Here is a 5,500-nt window from a genome sequence, read left to right as displayed (position 1 = left end):
GAGGGAATCCATGATAGAAACAGGATTAAATCTGTGTCTTTAGCTCTCCAGCCAGGGGCTTTTCTTCCTGCCTCATTAAGCTGCAGGAGGGCGTTCCCAGTGAGCAAGGACCATGTTTATGTGATGTAGATTTTTCAACTGAGGCTCTTGAGAGTGGAGTTTAAGGGTGGAGACCCTGGGATCAAACAGAATTTGATCTCGCATTTGCTGTGCTGTTCGTGTGACGTGATCTTAGGCAATTCATTTCACATCTCTGAGTCTCAGTTTTCCTGACTGTAAAAGGGGGTTGTTCTTTGTGTCTCTTTCATGTATAGCTATGAGGGCAATGGACAGGATGCATGTGAAGCACTCAGCATCATGCCTGACATGTGTGAGCCCTCCTCAAATGCTGGCAGCTACTCTTACAAGCCTTTAGCATAGGGTTAGAGCCACACTGTTTTCTTCGTCAAGCTCTTGGAGAAGGAGGGCACACCGTGACAGTCTCTTGGGCCTGGCTGTCACATCTGCCTTTCATGCCACACCCCCTCCCACCAGAATCCCTTCCTGGTAGAGACAGGCAGCCCATGGCAGGTTGTGCAGGAAATGTCAACCTCATCTCGCTGAGAGGCCTCTCCTGACACTGACGAGACCCCCGGCTGGTGGAGTGGGCAGGGAGCAGCCAAAGGCCTGGCTTCGCTCCCTCTGGGCCCAGCCTTTCTTGGTCTCCCTGTCACAACTTTGGCTCCAGCCCCAGGAGGTGACCCTGAAGGTTGCCTGGGGCTGGGGAGCCATCAGTTCAGGGTCTGGCCCTAAATGGAGATGGTGAGTAGGCAGCTGGGTGGGCTTAGCTTTAAACCTTGCAAAAGGCAGGTGTCCAGTAGCTATGGGCTCAGGGCTTGGATACAGAATGAATTGGGTTGGAACCCTGACCCTGACTTCACTCACTACCTGTGCAACTTGAGACAAGTCAAGTTGCCTCTCTAAACTCAGTTTCTACAACTGAAAACTTTAAAAAACAAAATAAAGCTTTATTACACTCTTATTATAATTTGCTGGCCCAGTTCCAGGCACCGGAGAGACATCAGCGAACGCAGAAAAGATCTCTGTCCTTATGGAGGTGACATTCTAATGGGAGAGGGGTGGGAAATCAGAGGCTCAGCAAAAACAAAGAAGGGGGCTGGGCAGCAGCAGGAAGCAAAGGAAGAACACTGAAGACCTGTGTTCAAATCCTGGCTCTGCCACTAACTCCCCGTGTTCCCTTGGATAAGGCACTTCCCATCTCTGGGCTTTAGGTTCCACATTTGCAAAATGAGACTAGTCACCTAGCTTTTGCATCACCAAGAGATGAGTCTCTTGCGAGGGCAGTCTTGGAAAGACAGTAAGAGAACAGGGTTTGTCCACCTGTGCAGCTGCTTTCCCCTGAGATCGGGCCTGGGCAACTAGCACAGCAGACATGTGTGCCACCTGTAGCACTTCTACTCTGTGTGGCGGCCCCAGCCCAGTATACTCTGGAACCACAAACCTAGAAATGGCTGTTTCACCTTTTGAAGTCTGGGCCTAAAGTGGAGGTGACAGCTCTGTATGTCTCCTTCAGCCCTAGAACTTCCAGACTAAAACCCCCTCCTTGAAATTCTGTTTTTTCTAGTCACCTTTGGGGTGGGATTCTGGGAATCTAGGTAGCCTCGCTGCTGGAGAAGACTAGTGATATTCATTCATTCATTCATTCATAATTCATTTGTTATGAATTATTTCACCAGTCAACAAACACTCATGCACAATTTAACACATGGCAACCCCATGTTAGGCACAGGAGATCAGGGTGTGTCAATTTCTTTAAAAAATATTAAGCACCTCCTCTGTTCTAAGCTCTGTGCCTGGCTTGGGACAAAGTGATTAATTGGTTTATTCAATGTTTAGAGGCACCTGGCATGTGCCCTGTGCTGAATGCCAAACAAATATTGAAGCCCTACTCTGTGCCAAGCACTACGATGGCGACAGGAAACAAAGGCCCATTGGCTCCCGGAGCACCAACTTTGAGCCAGGCACCACATGCCTGGGAGAACAGCGGCTGGCGTTTTGTATGCCGATGTGAAACTCAGCGTCTCCCTGTGGCTAATGAATCATCGGGGCTTCACAAGAGAAGTGCGAACAGACCTCCTTGTCCATGAATTTGCTAATTGAGCTCCTCGAACTCAGACATTAACCTGCATTACCATAAATACTGCAGAGAACAGCCATTCTCAATTGATGCTCAGTGGTAATAGAGAAAATCAGTCGAGGAATAAAACTGAAATGGAATCATAAAACCTTATTCTCACCATTAATTTGGACCTAGTTTTCACTAAATACCATTTACTAAATCTTTCTAAAGAACTCCAGGGCTGGAGAGAGGAGGGCAGGGGCTGAAAGAAGGGAGAGGCTAAGCCATGGAGGCTGAGGGGTGGGTAAACTGGGGCTGGAGGGCTGGAGGAGGCTCCTGGGCTTGCTGGACTGCCCCCTCTGCTTCACTGGGGGCAGCCAGCCCTGATCAGGGCAGAGAGGTGGTCTTTGGTGATGAGTGAACTCACCTCCACACATGGGGAGGAATGGGGGCAGGGAATAACAAGGTAGATGGACAGGGGGACAGATTGGAAGGTAGGACTGACCAACTGACAGGTAGACAGAGGAAAACACAAAGAGAAACTGAAAAACAGACGGGCAGCCAGCCCGATCAATAAGAGGATAAACAGAGAGACTGACAGAAGGTTGTGAAGACAGACTACAGGTGACCTGAGTGATGGGAGGCCAGTCTGACCACTGGAAGGACAGACAGACTTAATGGGAAAATACAGAGGAAGACCGATAGATAGACAGACTGATGCACAGATGGACAGCCGATCTGACACACAAGAAGCCTGACAACAGACAGATGGGCACAGTGACCGTTCAGGAAGCAGATCAAGGGAGAGGTGGAAGCCAGTCTGCCCGTTGAGAGGTCAGATGGACAGATGGACTTTGATGGGCAGCAGGCAGTGGAGGCTGGACTTGGGGCAGAGGCTGGGGTTGCTGACCCTCTTTAAATGTGAAGGAGGGAGTTAGGGTGAGGGGAGGGAGCGGGAGGAGGAGGCCTGGTGGATGCCTTCACATCGCGTGTCAAGCCCCTTGCGTGAGGGAGACTGGCATGCGTGCGGGGTGCTCCCCTGGGCCCGAGGCTTCCCAGCCTCTTCCCCTCCTTCTCTTCCTCACAGCCACGTGCATCATCTGGCACGCAAGGCAAGGAGACTCAGAGCTGCTGCTGAGGTCTGCTCCATTGTGGGGAGTAGGGGCAGTGCCTTGACCTCTCTGTGGTTCACCTGGACCTGGGTGTTAGTTGGGAGCTCAGACCTAGTGAAGAATCCTAGCCCTGGGTGTGTGGGAGTTTGAGAAGCCCTGCAGGGAGTTTTCTGGCCTGCTACCCCCTGCTTTATTTGCACCATCTGACCCTAGCCATGACTCAGTGTGGTAGGTTCTGCTATTACCCCCATTTACAGAGTAGCAAACTGGGGCTCAGAGAGGGGAAGCACTTAGGCCAAGGACTCTTTGCATGAGGGTAGTATGATCTTTTCTTCTGTGAGCCAGGCTGCCCATAGGAGGCCCATGTGTGTTCTGCTCCTCTGCAGTTGGTGGACTGCCAGGTCCAGAGCCCTCATGGTTGGGCATTGAGTCTGTCTAACCTTGGGGTTCACCGTGGGAAAACCACTAGCCTTTAGCTTTTCTAGTGATCAGATGCCTTTGCTCTCTGAGGGATTTCTATCTGTCTCTCAGTTAGTTGCAAAGTCAGGTGGGCAAACCACAATAACTGGGGCCCTTGTCAGTCTGACTCCCTGTTGCTTATTCTCCCCATCTTGTGAACATGGCTGATTTCCTAAGGAGTACCCTGCTCCTCCATGAATGGGATCTTAACTCCCACCACTTTGATTTTTATTCATTTCTCTTTTTGGTTATCAAGTGTTCAGGACAAGAAATACTTCCATTCATTAATATAATGATAGTAATCATAGTAGCAGCATTATTACTACTAGAGTAGCAATAGCAGTATCAGCAGCAGTAGTATTAGTAGGAGCAGTAGTATCATCATCAGCAGCAGCAGCAGCAACAGCAACAGCAGCAACAGTAGCAGTAACAATAGTAGCAACAGCAGTAGTAGCAGTAATGGCCAATTGTTAACCAAGAGAAGATAAACTATGTTCCAAGCCCTAGATACATTAACTCACACCTCACAGTGAGAAAGACAAACTACACCATTTTCTAGGGTCCTCTGTGAGCCAGGTATCTTTTCCACTTTACTGGAGGGAAAGCCAAAACTCACGTGGCCTTTTCAAAGTCCCATAGTTAAGAGGCCGAGCCAAGACCTAGACCCTGGTTGCATTCAAAGCCCAGGCTTATTCTGCTGCCCCAGGCCGTCTGGGAGGTACAGCTAGAGTTTGGTGGGGCTTCTGAGAGCTGTGGCTGGGCCATAGGGAACATGCGAGGAGGCCAACGTGGTAGCAGATGGCGGGGCAGGGCAGGTCAAAGAACCCGAAGAGCTGGGAGGCAGGTGGCCTCAGTGACTTACAGGCAGTTTCCTCCACTGCCTTGGGCTGCTGCAGATGAGAAATACTGTCCCATTCCTCCTGCGAGAAACATCAGTTTTGATCGGATCTGGCCTCACACCCTGGGTGGGGCACCTCATCCATTTAAAATTTATTTCTTCTTTAAAATTCAGCCATTGGGGAGGAAGAGGAGTGGGAGCTGAGAGAAGGCTATGGGGTGGGGGGATGTTGGGGGAAAAGGTAGAAATTCTATACCTTCTAGATCGGTTCAGGAGCCTATGTAATACAGAGTTTAACAGCGCAGGTTTACCTGGATGTGAGTTCAGCCCAATTTCTTACTAGCCATGTGACCTTGAACAAGTCACCTCCTCACTCTGAACCTCAGTTTCCTCATCTGTAACTCGAGGCTAATGATCTATACACCTATGGGTTGTGGCAGGCATGTAATAGGTCTTCAATACATGGCAGCCATTGTGCCAAGGGCTGGTCTGCTCTCAAGTGGACCCTAGAAAATGGCATAGTTTGTCTTTCTCACTGTCAGGAAGCTCATCTCTTCCTGAAGCAAAATGATCCCTCGCTTGAGGAATTCTGACTGTAAGAAGGGTTTCTTAAATAGAGTTGAAATCTGTCTTCCTGAAACCTTCACTGTCTGTTTCTGGGAAGAATAGCCTGAATCGCTTTCCCAGGACAGCCCCTCTAGGATCTGAAGACAATGATTGGTGATGCTCCCATGTCCTCACGAGGGTCTTGCCACAATCTCTCCTTGCCCTGGCTCCTAGATCCCTCCTCCACTCTGGTATCCTCTCCTGGACACACCCAAGGGCCTGTTTTTCTCTTTCGGCTCAGTCCAGCAAATATTACTGAATCAGGGCCTAAGCTGCATCAGGCTCACCAGAGCCCTAGAAACTTCACAGTATGTGTTCAGGGAAGAAGAGATGCAAGGCTCTAACCTACCAGGCCAGTAAGGAGCA

The sequence above is a fragment of the Pteropus vampyrus genome, unplaced genomic scaffold, assembly GCF_000151845.1.
Source record: "Pteropus vampyrus isolate Shadow unplaced genomic scaffold, Pvam_2.0 Scaffold36, whole genome shotgun sequence".
Classification (NCBI taxonomy): domain Eukaryota; kingdom Metazoa; phylum Chordata; class Mammalia; order Chiroptera; family Pteropodidae; genus Pteropus; species Pteropus vampyrus.
The sequence above is the reverse complement of the archived record's forward strand: the minus strand, read 5'-3'. Positions refer to the sequence as shown.